This window comes from Saccostrea cucullata, unplaced genomic scaffold (genome assembly GCF_032062105.1).
Source record: "Saccostrea cucullata isolate Sc308-1 unplaced genomic scaffold, CSIRO_AGI_Scuc_v1 ctg1186, whole genome shotgun sequence".
In the NCBI taxonomy this organism is placed as follows: domain Eukaryota; kingdom Metazoa; phylum Mollusca; class Bivalvia; order Ostreida; family Ostreidae; genus Saccostrea; species Saccostrea cuccullata.
The window spans coordinates 65479-83796 of NW_026928251.1; the positions used below are offsets into that span (position 1 = coordinate 65479).

At 35.1% G+C, this 18318-nt stretch overlaps 1 long non-coding RNA gene across 1 annotated transcript; it reads left to right on the top strand.

The window, feature by feature from the left end:
• Positions 1-8261: 8261 nt before the first annotated feature.
• Positions 8262-11230, top strand: LOC134276911 (uncharacterized). Its single transcript, XR_009994140.1, has 4 exons — positions 8262-8418; positions 10354-10557; positions 10775-10882; positions 11168-11230. It is a non-coding gene; the product is annotated as an uncharacterized LOC134276911 (long non-coding RNA).
• The last annotated feature ends 7088 nt before the right edge of the window (positions 11231-18318 follow it).

The following is an 18318-nucleotide window of genomic DNA, read 5'->3' on the forward strand; positions in this document are numbered from 1 at the left end:
GAGATCCCTCTAGGAGGTCAATCCCTACACAATGCGCTGACGGTTCTCAAACCCTGTCTATTGAAGGCTTGCCTACCTATAACGCATGTAAAGACTGTGCACCGGCGGACTCTGTGGTGGAAACCGTCATGGTTCAACGGAGAAGAAGGCGGACACAGCAAGCACTGTGGAATGCTTGAGCAAGGAAAGGCAGAAAGCACGTCTTGGTTATCCGCTGCATCTGTCTTCATCTCCAGACGTCCAGACATCTGTCTTGCCATTGGATATAAATGGTTGCGGGCGAGAGAGCGCGGTCGGCAACGAGCAACCCTTTTTCATTTTAATCAAACTCATCACGCAAGTCATCATTGATCATCTTCCATCCCTTCTATCATCCACCCCAAAGCCCCGTGGCGACAGGCGAGCAACGAAGGTGACAGGTGCGGGTTCACTGAAAGTTGGTAGTCGCAGACCTGCACACAGGCGATACAGACCATATGGTCGCTCTTACTGATCAGAGCAGCGTTGGAGTTCGGCAGCCACCTGTGCTACTGAGCAGCCCTCTTTAGGAACGCACTGCTCACCTCCATGGCAAAAAGAGCGGATTATTAAAGGTATCCCAAGCGTTGCCTGCTCCATCCTTCCCTTGCCAGCTGATGGGTACCCTACACATACGGTCGAAATAATAAAGAGAACAAGAAGAAACAAGGATCAGGACTACGTCATTGTCAGGAAGAGAGACAGACAGACAGTTCGTTTGTTCAGCAAGGCCATGTGCGGCATGGAGTGCTGGACAGATCACCGTCTTATAGTCTCTAAACTTCACCTCTCAACTTCCGGATCAAACTCAGTAGAGTTAGGCTTCAAAACGTCCCAACGTTGGTAAGCTCAAGTTGCCTTCCACCTCTCAGTACTTAGCTGACACCCTGGAAGAACGCCTGAACTCCACCGTGCTGGATGACCAGGGCGTGGAAGCTCACTTCGTAATAGAGTGTACCATACAGCTTTCGAGTGTCTTGGGCCCTCCACCAAAAAAAAAAAACAACAAAGATTGGTTTGATGAGAACCGTACCGAAATCACGTAGCTTCTAGAGGACAAACATCGCGCTTACAAGGCTCATATAGATGACCCCACCTCCTCAGCCAAGAAATACGCTCTAAAGAACGCTCGCAGCACAGTACAGCAAAAGCGTTGGGATATGCAGGACTCCTGGATGAATGCCAAAGCTGACGAGATCCAACGCTAGGCCGAATCTCATGACAGGCCTAGGAAGAACTTTTACTGTGGACTTGGGGAAGTCTACGCGCCACCTCCATCAGGCTCATCCTCTCTCCTCAGTGATGACGGGTTAACACTCATCACAGATAAAGAAAAGATACTCGACAGGTGGGTGGAACATTTCAATGGCGTTCTGAACCGCCCTTCTACCATCAGCGACAAAGCCATCAACCGATAGCTCAGGTTCCATTTACTAGTAACCAGTAACTGGATGCCGTTCCTGCGTTGGATGAGATTCAGAAAACAATTAGTCTGTTGTCAACTGGCAAAACACCTGGGCGATGGCCCCATACTCCATCCCAGCTGAGATTTACAAAGAAGGGGGTGTTGCTCTAGTCGAAAAACTCCATCATCTGGATTGGTAGTTATCTTTTTATTTATACAAATTTTTGAGGTACATGTACATGTAGTTGTTTAATAAAGGTGGTAATAATATACAATGTATTTTAGAATCACGGCTAGTAATTCAGTTAATGCTCTTTAAATATGTTCATCATATCTCGCAGTAATTCTGGTAGAACTTTCTATCACGGTTGGCAACTGTGTGAGAAATACTTTGTAGGTTGCAAATATATTTAGCTCAAAATACGAAATTTGAGCACATAAAGGGCAATAACTGCGTCTCCAGCATTGAAGCCACAACAGATTTGATGCTATCATACATTTTCTCACTAGTTAGGGGCATACCTTACCAAATATCACTATAAAGTTTATTCACCCAAAATGGTACTGACCACCCAGAGTGGCTCATGGACTAATATGTGAAACCTTTACTTTCTCCATCATTTGATTTCTATTAATATTCTAAACGTCTTTCGTTATCAGTCTAATTCTAATGAAGCTAAATGTTATCTGTGTTATTATGTTAAAACAGCAATGTTCGGTTGAGATCGCAAATTTTTTTCTGTGTTTGTTTGTTGTTGTTTAACGTCCCTGTTGAGAATTTCCATTAATATCGAGACCCCATTCCTGCAGACCTAGGTGAGGGTTACAAATAAAATCCTCTACTCTGAAGTTAGGGCCACTGAGAAGTGAGTGATCTTTTTCGTGCGAGCACCTTTTGCGACACGGCCCTCGGTTAATTCGATCTCACCCGAAGAAACGACATTTACCCCTAACAGTGGGATTCGATTGTATGTGTTTGTGCTGTGTGTAAATATGGAATGATTTCTTTTCTTCTTTTTATTTCAAATGGTCAATACCTATTAAGAAAGTATAAGGTCTGTTTTTATTGATAAAACAGTCTCATTAATGTCAAATGCCAGAATGAACTTTGAATTTATTGTAGGGCACAGCTGCAGAAGTTTTTGGTTGTTAATTTTCGTATAATATTGTAATTTCAAATTTTCCGAAGTAACTTTGAATTTTAATCATCTGCGTCTGATTTACATCACTTGTCGAATAAAAGTTCTAGCAGAGAACATTTGAAATTTCCTCTTCACTAAATCAAAAGCATATTAGGTGCACATTTCATCCATTTGAATGCATCTTTTATTTCTGCAACATAACGAAAAAGTGAAATATGACTGTAGTGGCTTTGCGAAACAGCAGAATTAGGGAATACTAGAATTACATTTAAGATTAAGCTAAGAATCTAGCTTAACTTTATGATAAATAAATTATATTCTGCAAGTAAATGTATACAAATTTTTTTATATATATAAACAGCGCTCTCCATGAGCCGTTTTACTGTGTTGCTCCCGACAAAGTAAAATTTTCTCTGACACAGTAACGATTCAAATTTAATACGCGCGACACCAGTAAAACTTTGCCGACACAGTAAGATATGTGATAATTAGAAAATCTAACACACAAATTAAATTCTCTCTAACTGAAACTTTTATCAAACAATTCTACCGTCTTTCAATTCTAAAAGATTGAGCACTTAATTAAAAAGGCTTCACCTTGCATGATCAATTATCTCCTTTGCCCTCGCCGGACTTTACGCATGAAGGAACAAAGACAAATAATTTGTTTTCACACGTCCATGTGACGGTTAATTGGTAGTAAAATACGTTGTACATGTATTACTTTAAAAAAATATTTAAATGTAAAAGTTTGTAAATCCAAAATTGTAATCGTATCATAAGGCACTTCAGACACCCAAACATGTACTTCACCTCTACATGTATATGTACAACTTTGTTGAATGAGTTCACATAATGAATGTCTATATATTTATTTTTATGTTATAAACTTTGTTTTCCGGACTTTTTTCCGCGCTCCGAAAAAGGCCACAAAGACAAGTCTACATATGTCAGGTCGACACAATTGTCGAATTTGATTATGAGAAACTATGTACATTTACGAGAATCAGTGCAATTTTCTTTCTAATATCTTCATTTAATTCTCTTATTATTTTTTACTTGTTTTCAAAATGAAATAGATTTTAACAATTTTAATTTAAATCTCTTACCTTTAGCTCTTACATTTTGTTTATATTTTCCAATTTCATTTTCTTCATGACCGTAGGATCCTGCGGGGAAAGGGATGGGCTGCATTCCAAATAAAAGAAAGTTATGTCAGATTATGTCCCGTTAATAATTTTGTCGGTAAATACATAAACAAGAGGCCCATGGGCCACATAGCTCACCTGAGAAACTTTGACCATTCCGTTTTTTTATACCAGATTCCCCTTTTAAAACATATTGTTACCCCACCCTACTCCGTTGATCATAATTTAGACAATCTGAAATCTACACTACCATAGGATGCTTTGATTCCCCATTGTAAAACTTTGATTCCCATCGTGGCCCCAACTTACCCCTGGGGGACATGATTAAAACAATTTAGAATCTACACTACCTAAGGACGCTTACACACCAGTTTCAGCTTTTCTGGCCAACGCAGCACAGTTAAGGTTACAAAAGGGAGGCGGAGCCTAATTTGTACGGGAAAACTTGACTATGACATCATACACAATATACGTCACACAACATTTCTTTAAAATACCACAAAATGAGTTTATCTGCTAAGAAGAAGGTATGGTTTCCATACAAATTTTGCCCTATGATTTTCTAAAAAAATAAAACTAGTGTAAAAGTTGAAAACTTGTGCTTTTTAAATAATGGAAACTCAATGCAGAAATATCATACAAGTCATTTTTCTCACATGTGTTTTTAAATGCTAATTATGACGTCATAAACATGTGCATTTTCCCGTATTTTCTTAAAAAGTTGCAGAAGACACCAATTTTCAATGGAATTTTCTTTCAGATAACATTGTCCACAGGCATCGCCCACAAAGATTTTGAAATATGTGATTTCTTATTGAATTTTGCACAAAATATCAAAAAAGTAAAGTGGGCGACGGCTGTGGACACTGTTTTCTAAAGGAAAATCACCCTTGAAATTAGCCATTTTGAGGCTTTTTCTGTTGAAAATAGAAAATGCTTCACATTTATGACGTCATATTTGCAGAATGGTAAACCTTAATGCCATATTTTTTTCTGATTTATCCGATTCATTTATTTAACTAATATTTAAGCCAGTTTCAAAACTTTTTGATGATATTACATTTTTAGGGCGCAATAAAGCTAAAACCATACCTTCTTCTTTAACCAGTAAGAAATCATCAAAGTACATAAAAACTTACTACAGCGTGTTGTTTTGTCTATAGTTAAATCCCACATAACAAGTTATAAACAAGTCACTGATCGCAATACACTTGTCAATGTGACGTCATTTCTTACAACGTGACGTAGTTTGTATGCATTGAGAGACAGATCAAGTAATATTTTCTCAACAAAATATGTATTTTCTAATTAAATAAAATATCATTTACAGATATTCTTTGGGGCAATAACTTGAATTTAATATCTTCCTTACTATTTTATTAATTTATTTTCTCTACATTACGTATTTAATTGACACTGCCGTATATTTGTATGCAAGTACATCGGAGGGTAATGCAGGGGGAATTAATAAATCGATCTAGTGCAAGGGCATACACTCTATGGATCAAAGTAAGTTTTTACATTTCAACTATTAACTATTAAGGTATCTGAAACGTGCTGCGATCCTGATGAAATCTTTAAAACAATATAATTATATCAATATTTCATGCCGCTGACCAGCAAAAAATATAGCATTCGGTCATACAAGTATAATTTCAACAATGAAATTGCAGAATTTAGACTGGATTGCAGCACTATTGCAGAACTATAATGCGTGTTGAAAATATTAAATTTTATATACTAAACTTGGACATTTAACTCGGTTATGCCCTTGCACTAGTGACATTTATATGTAACATCAATACTTCAAGTCAATGGGCTGAAATTGCGTGACTGTCGCATCACACGACTAGTCTAAATATAAAATGTGATCGTCCTCGATATATAGTTATTATTCATAATTACAATTATCCGATATAAATAATGTACAGCTGTACTAAAAATAATCGCCATCCCGATTACGAATACATTTTTAAATACAAAATTTAGTCGATATTTCCATTGCGCACCTTAACTGTGCTGCAAAGTGGTTCTTGCGAAGAAGATTTTCAAAGATTTTTCCTATATATTTCTATGTCAAACTTTGATTCCCCACTGTGGCCCCGCCCTATCCCCAAGGGTCATGATTTTAACAATTTAGAATCTACACTAACCCAGAATGCTTCCACATAAGTTTCAGATTTTCTGACCCTGTGGTTCTTGAGCAGAAGATTTTTAACCTATTTTTGTCTTTTCTTGATAATCTCCCGTTGTGAGGCGATTTGGCCCTTCATTTTAACAATTTAAATTCCCCTTCATCGAAGAATGCTTTATACCATTGTACCAAATATTGTCAGAAAATTGATCAGAAAAGCTCACGTGAGCCTTTAGCTCAGGTGAGCTAAAGAATTCAAAGCTAATTTATTGTTATGTCTTTTACGACTTTTAAAATTAAGCGCAACCATTCACACGATAAATTTAAGACCTGGCTTTTTTATATAATAGACAGCTTCTTTGAAAAAAAAATGGAACTAATAAATTTACGTACCTTGTCATTGGTCATTAGCAAAATTGTTTGGTTAAAAAAACATTCTGATCGTACACATAAGTGCTCTGAAGTCGACATCAAAAAGATTCACGAGTTTCTGATTGACAAGCTGTTCTTCAAGAAGAGGTCTTTCAACAGCCCATGGTAATTCCCATCGGTACCAATTGCACCCTGTTATTAGCAGACCTTAGCCACTTATTGTGGCCCTCTCTTCGACATTAAGATATATCGACAACGGATTGTCAATAAACAATTGTAATTACACGTACCATTCTTATGTCGATACGACATATCCTGGTGAGCTTGGGATAAAAAAAAACAAAATCTGACTCATCCGTTTCATATTTGGATATTTTACTTGAAAAAGATATTCATGGTAATCTAATCACCAACCTGTATGATAAACGTGATGACTTTAACTTTTCTATCATCAACTTCCATTACTTATGCAGCAAAATACCTTCATCACCTGCATATGGAGTTTATGTATTTCAGTTGATTAGAGGAGCATGCTCTACGTATGATTATTTCTAAAAGGAGGTTAATTATTGACCAACAAGTTTATGAAAGAAGAATAACAGCAGTGTCGTTTAAAGTAATAATTTCTTAAGTTCTATTGTCGATACAATGACCTTGTTAGCGAATATAATTAATCATTTAGGTAAATGCTGACGGATGTTTTAGATACTGATTGTAAGTCCATTATTTATACATTGAGATGACTACAGATATTTCCAGATTATGACAAGGAGCACACGACGGGTGTGACCGTTCGGCAGGGGATGCTCACTCTTCCTTAGCACCTGATCCCGTGTAAATTTTATTTGGATTTCTCAGTTTAACTCTGTAAGTCCTTCTTTGTTTTACAAAAATTTGAATATTCCTATATTTGTTACCCAAAAGTAGTATAATGAATCATAATTTTAAATATTAGATAAGTTAAAATTACGATAGGAAGCAAAATTGCCAAAGTAAAATAAAATGAAGAACACGCCCGGAAGAAGCAGTTTCAGTTGAGGGGGGGGGGGTATATATTTTCAGCTAGGGGACACCATCAGTCATCCCCCACCACCAAAAAATCATCAGACGTTCTTTTAATTTTTTAATTTAATTTAAAAATAAGTCGTAAAAAATATTTCGTTTGGAAAACAAAAAAAAATTTTGATGTGAAAATAGACAAGAAATTTAGAAAAGAATTGTGGCCCCTCCATAGTAAAAAATCCTGTAGACTTGCCATTTGTGGCGTTGTGTTTTATATTAAGCATAGAAATTAAATTTGCGAAAATAGAGTTTACGAACACTCATAAAATGAAATCGAATTCAACTCAGCTGCATGTTCGGCTGTATGCTCGGAACTACATGCTTGGGTATGTGAGTTATTTACTTACATATGTAAAATATGAAACTGATTCGATTTCAAGTTTTAATTTACAATCTTACTAGATTAGATTCACAAACTTAAAAGTGTGGGGTTTTTTTTAAACGGTTACATTTCATGAAAATTTGAAGCTTAACTCCTACCAGTCGTAGCGTCTCAATATATCAAATTTTCGAGATCCCACCTCTGATGTTTCGGAGGTCCATGTTTGCTTTGTTTCCATTTTGTATTGTTTTATGGAGTTTGATATTGAATGAAAATTCATGAACAACAATCTTTTGCAGGAACTTAGAAAATTTTAGATTAAAGGGAAAAACAGTCTTCTTTAAAGGGCAGTCGGACTCAGTTTAATACTTTTTGTTTTTTACGCGCAGAACACATTCCCTGAATAGTCTGTATTACCGAAGGAACAGACCATTTTTAATGTTAATGCAAAAAATCTATGCGCATAATGTTTACAAAATCCAGAAAAATTATTCTTAATTTTCAGACTTTGAAAATTTCATAATAATTTAAATAGTGTTAACGTTTATCAATGTATGTTGTATTTCGAAAACATTTAAATCCGCCACCTTTTACTCTAGGACCACAGGTTTATCGAATATCAATATACAATCTATTTAAAAAATGTTTGAAGGTCGCATAGACAGCTTGCAGTTATGAATGTGTTTAACAGAGCTTTTTTTTCTTTTGAAGGTAAACAGAAATAGGGACTGCAATCTTTAATAGTACAAAAACTATATATCCAAAGAAAATCTCTAATCAACAGATAAAGTATATCAGACAGAGGATGCTATAACGTAAGTACATTTTTTTTTATATTCTATTTTTTAAAAATAATTTCAACTTTCGTTTTGATTTTTCGCCTTGAGATTCATAAGATATGAATATTAATAGAAGTGTTGCAAGTAATACGGTACTCTCTTTGTTTCACTTTTACTAATTACTTATTTTCTAAAGAGAAATTGAAGTAAACCTCATTTTTTTTTAAATTTCAAAACATTTTGCCTACTCATAGACAAGGATCAGGTTGTTTTGATATTTAATGAATGATTAAAGCTTCATTAAATTTGATTATTTTTAATGTGCCAATAAATTCCGTTGTATCAATGCTTTAATGAACGCAGACCTGTTTACTCTTACGATTTCACCGTATTTTGTACGAATTTTTAGTCCAAAATACGTCTCACGTTTTGCTATTATGAAAATACGAAAATCCGAAATACACTTGTTTAGAATTTAGCAGTGAGATTTCTTTATGATCTGTCTCAATTTCACGCTTAAAAAAGAATTAAGATTTCAAACGCAGAACTGATATCGGGGTGCTAAAATGCAATGGTATGATATGACAACGACCAAGTTATTAAACCATATTTGAGCAATCAGAAAAGCAGTTGTTCTCCATTAACATATGTAAAATTGACGGAAAATGAAAACTTATTGGCAAAAGCCAAATCTTATGTACAAATCTAATCAAAAGTACGGAGAGACAACGATATGGGTAAACAGGTCTGTGAACGAATTTGGTGCATCAAAACTTTGTTAAATTCTTCAACATTAATGAAAGTAAGAGGGCTTCTTTATGTGGCCATTAAGTATGGCGGCCTACTTTATGTTTTGCCCGCTTGACAGGGCGAGATGAAACAATGTCTTTCATAAGCCTTTTTTAATGCACATTATGAATGAGGAAATGCAGAAAAGATGTCGTTGTAGTTAAACAAAATATTGGACGGCCTGCCCTTCAATTATTTCAAGTAACAGCTTTTTAAAAAGCTTGCCTGACTAAATCAATTAATATCTGCAGGATGAGTCATAAACATTTGAGCAATACTATTGTGGGTTTAAAATATTTAAAATTACTTTAAATTTTGAAAACCCCGTGTAACTGAAATCCTTGATTTTATTTAACGTACAGAAGAATCATCTCTACACTGTATACGAAAGAGTTGTTATTATGTGTGGTTGGATCAAAATTTAAAGCTACATTACTCCTATTATATAATATCAAAAATATCTGTAATAGAATCATGCATCGTACATGTAACCATTTTAAAAGATATGATCAAAATACACATTTTCTTTGAATGAAGTAAACAGCAGCACATGTAATGTGTGTTCAATATTATTTTTTTTTTCTTAAAAAGGATTGGGGGGGGGGGGGTAGTGCCACCACCATATATATTATTGATAATAAAATACGGAAACTCAATATTTAGGCTTTTGTGGAAATAAAAATCCAAGATTTTGTACTGGTTGCATATCTTTTGTTCTTGTCTGAAACGGGTTTACAAATGTTCACCCATCTAAAGACCATGACCTTGTTGAACTGCCTTGTTTATTATTTTTGGACTGGTCTATTGATGTAGTTAACAAACTGCAGGATTTGGAAACAAATCAGAAAAAAAATCATTTCTTTAGCTAGTGTTGCATGTCCATATACTGATATATACGATAGGTTACTTAAAAGAATGAGATAAAAACAGAAGGAGGTTAAACTTCATTTAATTCCATAGAAATAAGCACACTCATTCAAACATTGAATCACATAATAAAACAATTATTGCTGTTTTTGAGGCCTTCGGACTCGGTGAATACTGTACTCCTCAGTTGACTAAATAATTGTATTGACCTCAAAACCTGCAATAATTGTATAATATTGGAATATGCAAACAATTGTGCCTTCCATATGGTGGAAAAAGTCCATGGCTGATTTCTACGAATAATTTTAATTGCAGATGACAAAATGTCTTACAAGGGATTCGGATACGTTGTGGACTCATGCCCCCATAGCAAAGAAAATTTAACGGAGGCATCGACTAGACTAAATTGCAGTGTTGATGAGAACGGACGCAATCAGTATGTGTGTATCCCGAATGAAGACCTGACAGCCATTGTGGAATTCTGTTATACCAAATCTATTGTTGCACTCTATCAGGCTGGTAAAAATATATAGTTTATAGAGATTCTTAACGAAAGTTAAGAAATAACTCTCTTTCCCTCTCTCTTTTTCTCTCTCTCAAGCTCTCACAAAACTGAATTGAATAATAGCAGAAACTTTAAAGACTGATGTAAATACAATAAAAATGGATCTATTGTTTTTGTATTGATTTATGACTTTTTTTTAAACTCAATTCAATCATACTTTCTCAAACTCAGGTAATTGTCTGAAAACATTTCAAGATGGATTTTTGGACCACATTAGTTGTAAAAATTTTACAAAGGGATGCCCATCAGAACCGTTCAGAAGTACAGACCTGTATAAATGTATGTAATTCTTACAATGTGTATAATAAATCACTTCAATATCAATTTCATTTGTCAGTCTTAATATTTCGCAAAAGTGGTCAGAGTTGAAAGTTTGACGATTTTGTACATTTAAAAAACGACGATTGGATAGATTGAGATCTACTTCCACAGCTTGTAAAAATGTAAATCGATATTCTTTAAAATTTTGGAAGTGGAAAACCTTACGACTTTGTCGAATTCTTTAAAGTTTCCACATGAACTGAATTCAATTTTACAATAACCCTACTCCATTTTTCTACGTAGATCCAGCTTGCAGTCGTCTTAGGAGGGAGTACCGGTGTTTTGTTGCAGATCCTTTGTGTCATTCGTGAGTTTTTCCCAATACAAATGTGCCATATTCAACTTAAGTTTACGATACTTTACTATACCGTTATATCGTACTTGTAAATCCTCTGATCCAGTTAAAGTTTGCTTCAATGTAGTCCGATCCCTAGGTGTTTAAAAGTAGCAGTTTAAGTAATCAAAAGTGCTCATTAAAGTATCTCTGAATCCACAAAATCATGTAAATTAATCCACAGTATTTCTTTAAAGTTAAAGATTAAAGTTAATCATAGGTTAATGTGAGGGTCTTTATTAAACGGTCTACTGCAAGGGCATACACTTAATGGCTCATAGTAAGCTTTTAAAGATCAACTCAAATGGTATTAATGTATCTAAAAGTGCTGCAATCCTGATAAAATCTTGCTAAATAATTTCTTGATGTCAATATTTCTGACCAGCAAAAAACGCAGCATTATGTCATACAGTCCCTGAAACGTTCTACTTTCCCATTTTTCCGTTCGCTCACCGTTCGTTCTCCCTTAGTTCAGAGTGCGTTCACCGTTCGCTCTCCCTTCACAGTTTCGTGTCACCGTTCACCTTGCACTCGCATTCACCGTTCACAAAACGTTCACCGTTCGCTTTTCGTTCCGTTTACTTTGCGATCATCTTGCGTTCACCTTGTGTTCACCGTTCACTTATAGTTCAGTCTTCATTGTCATTCGAAAGTCCGAAGTGAAAGGACTTATCTTTTTGATGGTAAGGATTTACACGTTTTTAAATTAAATAACAAAGATATCGTGGTTGAAGAATACCTATTGCATTGCAAAAATTATCTACGATATTTATATTTCTATCATTATAATTTGGCTGTTACTTTATCCATGAAATTTCCCTTGACATTTATACATTACGTACCTACATATGTGTAGAACGATGCTAAAATATTAAATTAAAAAGAGCAATGTACAAATGCTTTACGCACGGCAACACTTTGTTGTAATATAAATTACGGCAGGGAATATGCATCGAATTCAGTTTCAAACTTAATCCTTCAAAGTATATATTTCCATTAGTTACAGGCATGCAAAAATCAGATCTAGTAATGATAGGGTAAATATTTAAACCTCTAGGAAATACTAAGTGACTCTTTGCCTTCGGCATGCTCAGTGAAAGGAGATTTCCACCCCTTGACTGTGTCCAATGAATTTGATTGACAGGACAAGCACGTGGACTTCCTGTGAACCGTGTGAAGTTGAAGATGGAAAATAAAAGCCGATGATTACTGTCAAATGGATTTGTTAATCTTAAAAATTTGATTAGTTACTGCTTGGCATATATATAAAAAAATATTTTTGATACAAGAGATATCTTAGAGGCTCTCTCTCTCTCTCTCTCTCTCTCTCTCTCTCTCTCTCTCTCTCTCTCTCTCTCTCGTCCATTTCTCTGTTCAATTAAAATAATGACAGCACATTACGTATTTAGTTTAATTTTAAAATTAAGTCTATTAATAATAATTGGAATTTCTCTTTCCATCATCTTGTCCGAGTAGGAGGTCGGGTGGAAACGTTCAATGGCGTCGACGTAGTCGTAAAAGAGATTAGTGGCACTTTGAGTGATATGAAACACTTTTAAGTTTGTCTTATGGTATTGTTCAAAGAATTTTGATGAAGGATAAAATTATAGATAAAGTGTACAATTGTTGCCAATTGTTCTTAAAGAAAATAAAATAGGTGAATGTTTTGTAAATATCATTTTTTTTAAAATAAAACGATAGGAAGGCGTTTTTAAAAGTGTGTGAAGCGCATATCCGTTTTATGACATTATTCAGGTGCAGCGACTACCATAATTGCACTTTGTGTTTAATTCGATATTTCGAAAAGTATAAATCATTTTAATTTGAATTTTTCAGGACTGATTTAAAATAAATATAGCTTCCATCGTGTAAAATTTTGTTAATTTACGTCGACTAGGCGAAATTGTATCGAAGTTGTGACATTACTTTTGGATCAACCCTCGTATGTGCAGAAAAAAAATGGTTTTATTATTTATTTATTTATCTATATATTGTTTTATTTATATTTTTGCACCTGAAAAAGACTTATTGAATAATAGAATAATTTCAATGCAAGTAAAATATCGGAGGCATTCCAAATAAATCGTTCATCTTGCGTTCATCGTTCGTTCAGCGTTCAATTTGGGCTCGCGTTCGCGCTCCGTTCGCATTCGGCGTTCACTCATCGTTCCCCGTTCACACATTGTTCACCAAGTTGGGTTCAATGTTCGTACATCGTTCACCCACCGTTCGCTGTGCGTTCGTTCAGCGTTCGTTCACCGTTCAGGTGGGAAAGTAGAACGTTTCAGGAACTGTACAAATATGATTTTAAGAATGGAATTGCAGAATTTAGATAGGATTGCAACTTTTTTCAGAAAATATAATTCGTGTTGAAATCATTTATAAACTAAACTTTAAACTCTAACTTGGTTATCCCCTTGCACTGGTGAAATTCGTAGATGACATCAATACTACTAAGAAAATTGCTTAAATCATGTGACAAGTCTAAATATAAAATTTAATCGTCCTCAATATGTACTTGTAACTATTTACCATAATTACAATTATCCGATATTAATAATATAATAAAATAAAGGCCTTTGTGAATATGAATACATCTTAATCACAAAAATGTCTATATTTTCAATGCACACCTTTACTTTCCTGCGGTGCCATGGGGGATTGAAGATCCCCCGCCGAACTGTCACACCCGCCGTGTGTTCCTTATCCTGATCGGGAAAATAAGTTTTGTTTTTTTTTCTTACTTATCCTCTGCTAGAGCAAAATATATTTATACTTAGTAAGATGGAAAGATATGGAGATAACGAACAGTATTCAGTCTCAAAGTCCATAAAACAATAGCTCTTTCTATTTTTAAAAATATATGTACCGGTATATATTTTCAATTTATTATAACATCTGAATAACCACAATGATGGGAAAATTGGCATCTCAGTTTCTGGCCTATATTTATTAAGATGCCTTATTTTAGTTATTCCAATGCATCGACGGTTGCAATAGATGATGGAGCCGTTAGCATAGGAACAATCCTTGGTGTCGTCTTATCTTTCCTGGTACTGGTGGGGATTCTTTTGATATCTTTTGCATTTTGGAGACGTTGGCAAAGACGAAAGCGCCACAGGGAGTATGGAGGTACATTTGTATTTGATATATATATTATTCAATTTAGGCCTGTAAAATATAATTAGAATTTACTGACCAGAGGTATATGAAATGCTAATATTATGAAAAAAAGCAAAAAAAAAAAAAAAAAAAAAAAATCTTCGTAATCTTCGTAATTATTGCAAATGATGTGTTTTCTTGCTTATCAAAATTTGTGTAATTTTGTAAATGGTTGGAAAAAACAACAACGGAATGTTTGCAAGTTCACTGAACAATGTTATCTTCGGATTATTTTCAAATTGCTTTTTTTGTTTCATACGAAGGACTAAAACAACAGTCTATCCACCCTTTTTGGTTAGTCTTAGGTATGAACGTAAAAAAACTATTCATTTCACGAAGCCAAAATCAACTTGATCTCCACATATCTGCGCTGTTTCATAAAAATGGATTGCTTTTTGCATGAATCTCTTACAAGTTTTTCTTACATGGGATAAACGCAAGAAAAACATGATTAATGTAAACAAGTCTCTAAAACTTTGTTAACACTGCTAATATCGGAATATTTTATTTTGTACCATTAGAAAGGGGTCGAAAAAGAAGTTGAATAGTTTCTTTTAAATGGGAATTTCAGAGCAAAGGGTTATTACACCTAAAATGATTTACAAAAAGACTGAAAAATGCATTTTGTAAATTGAGAGATAGTTGTTTTCAAACTCACAATGAAATCAATTATCAAACTAGGGCTTATTGTAACGGGAACCGTTACAGATGTTCCCCAAACGCTCCCCAACTCCCTTTTGTGCCATATTCCGTGTAAGATTCATTAAATAAGACAAACGCCATACATTTAAGATTTTAACAAAGTTTTCCCAGAGGTAATCAATTTCAGCATTGCACGCATGCGCATTTGAATGCATGTGCGTAATGACCATATCATCTTGTCTACACTAATCATATATTTTAATATACTAAATATTACAGCATTTAATCCAAAAATATGTTTAATCTAGTGTATTTGTAATTTTACTCATTTCACGTGCACGCACGTGCATGCATGTGCATTATGACCATACCCTTTTGTAGGAGTCTATAATGTCTATCTAAGTTCTGAATCCCATGCTGTTTGGTTGAAAACCAAGGGAGTTATAGCCATTTAAAGTTTAAGCCAATCAGATTGCAGCGCACGTGCATGCGCGTGATTTGATGAAAATTATTATATATCATATTGTAGGATATCCTAAAGCATGTCTATATTTTAAATTTCAAAGCATTTCGTCAAAAAACAAAAAAGATATTGAGAATTTTGTTTCAGCCAATCAGAGCGAAGCGCACGTTCATGCACGTGCAAGCATGCTCATGATGACCATACCTTCTTGTAGGAGTCCATTACGTCTGTCTATGTTCTAAATCCCATGCTGTTTGGTTGAAAAACAAGGGAGTTATAGCCATTTAAAGTTTTAGCCAATCAGATTGCAGCGCACGTGCATGCGCGTAATTTCATGAAAATTTCTATATATCAAATTGTAGAACATCCTAAAGTATGCCTATGTTTTAAATTTCACAGTATTTCGTCAAAAAACAGAAAAGATATTGAGATTTTTGTTTCAGCCAATCAGAGCGAAGCGCACGTGCATGCGCGTGAGTTCGTGCTAATTTGACAGTGTCACGTTATCTACACTATTAATATATCTTTAAATAATAAGTTTCAAATCATTTCATTAAAAAATGTAAAAGTTATAGCTATATTAAGTATACAAGTCATTTCACGTGTTGCACGCGCACGCACGTGCATGCGTATGCGCGCAAAATGACCTTCGTTCCGCACACCTACACTACACACCCATTAACCCTAAAAAGGTTTTAGGTCAGTTGGGTGAACAGTTTCTGAGAACACTCGCGGACAAAAAAGTACCGGAGAACAAATAAGAAAAGTGTATGCATGTGCATGGTGACCATACCTTTTTGTAGAGGGCCATTATATCTATCTATGCTCCAAGTCCCATCCTGGTTGGTTGAAAATCAAGGGAGTTATAGCTATTTAAAGTTTAAGCCAATCAGATTGCAGCGCACGTGCATGCACGTGTTTTCATGATAGTTGCTATATATCATGTTGTAGGATATCCTACTGTATGGCTATGTTTAAAATTTCAAGGGATTTCGTCAAAAAACAAGAAGAATATAGAGACTTTAGTTTCAGCCAATCAGAGCGAAGTGCACGTGCATGCGCGTGAGATCTTGCAATTTTGACCATGTCGTATTGTCTATGCTACTAATATATCCTTATATTATGAGTTTCAAAGCATTTCATCAAAAATGTAAAAAGTTACGCCTATATCAATTAAATCGATCATTTCACATGTTGCACGTGCACGCTCTTGCAAGCACGTGCGCGCAAAATGACCTTCGTTCCGCAAATCTACGTAACATCCCTACTAACCCTAAAAAGGTTTTACCTAAGTCGGATGTGTAGTTTACAAGATCACTCCCGGACAAATAAGTACCCAGGAAGAAGAAAAATAATAATAACTAGTGCTAATTGTAACGGGAACCGTTACAGATGTTCCCCAAACGCTCCCCAACTCCCTTTTCGTGCAATATTCCCTGTAAGCTTCATTAAATAAGACAAACTCTGTGCATATATGACTTTAACAACGTTTTCCCAGAAGGATACCAATTATATTCAAATTTTACCATTGCACCTGTGCGCATGTGAATACATGTGCGATATGACCATATCATCTTGTCTACACTATCTATATATTTTAATATACTATATATTAAAGCATTCAGTCCAAAAGTATTAAAAATCACTCATTCAAGTGTTTTTGTAATTTCACTCGTTCGAAATGCACGCACGTGCGTGCACGAGCATGATCACCATACTTTCTTGTAGAAGTCCCCTACGTCTATCAGTATTCTAAATCCCATCCTGTTTGGTTGAAAAACAAGGGAGTTATAGCCATTTCAAGTTTCAGCCAATCAGATTGCAGCACACGTGCATGCGCGTAATTTCATGATTTTTTTTCTATATCACCTTGTAGGATATCCTAGTGCATGACTATGTTTTAAATTTTAAAGCATTTCGTCAAAGTACAAAGGAGATATAGCCATTTAAAGTTTCAGCCAATCAGATTGCAGCACAGCGCATGCCCAAGCTTTCATGAACATTTTTATATATCATGCTGTAGATCTTCATAATGTAGGACTATGTTCAAAATTTCAAAGGATTATGACAAGAAACAAGAAAGATATTGAGACTTTAGTTTCAGCCAATCAGAGCAAAGCGCACGTGCATGCGCGTGAGTTCTTGCTATTTTGACCATGCCAGCTTGTGCATACTACTAATGTATCCTTACATTATGAGTTTCAAAAAATTTCATCAAAAAATAGAAAAGTTACGGCGATATCCCTTATATTGGTCATTTCACGTGTTGCACGTGCGCGCTGTTGCAAGCACGTGCGCGCAAAATGACCTTGATTCCGCAAATCTACATAACATGTCTACTGACCCTAAAAAGGTTTTACCTACATCGGACGAACAGTTTACAAGATCATTCCCGGACAAAAAAGTACCCAGGAAGAAGAAGAAGAAGAAAAATAATAATAATAATAATAATAAGAAACAGAGTAAAAACAATATGTTCCCCAACTTCGTTTGGGGAACATAATAACTAGAGCAAAGCTCGTTGCAAAGCAACGAGTAGGTCTTCCGTCCTTTTGACCGGAAGTAGTTTTTATTTTTTTTTTATAAAAATGAGAAATAACGCCCAAAAATGGTTTGAATACTCTAAAGCTACGTTAGTTAATACGAAAATAAACCATTTTCTGCTACTTCCGGTTGTACCGGAAGTGACGACTACGGACGGAAAATTAATTTTTATGCTCCCAGAGACATATGTTACCCAAAAACTTGTCAAGAACGACCAAAATACGCGTTTTCTGACTACTTCCGGTTTGG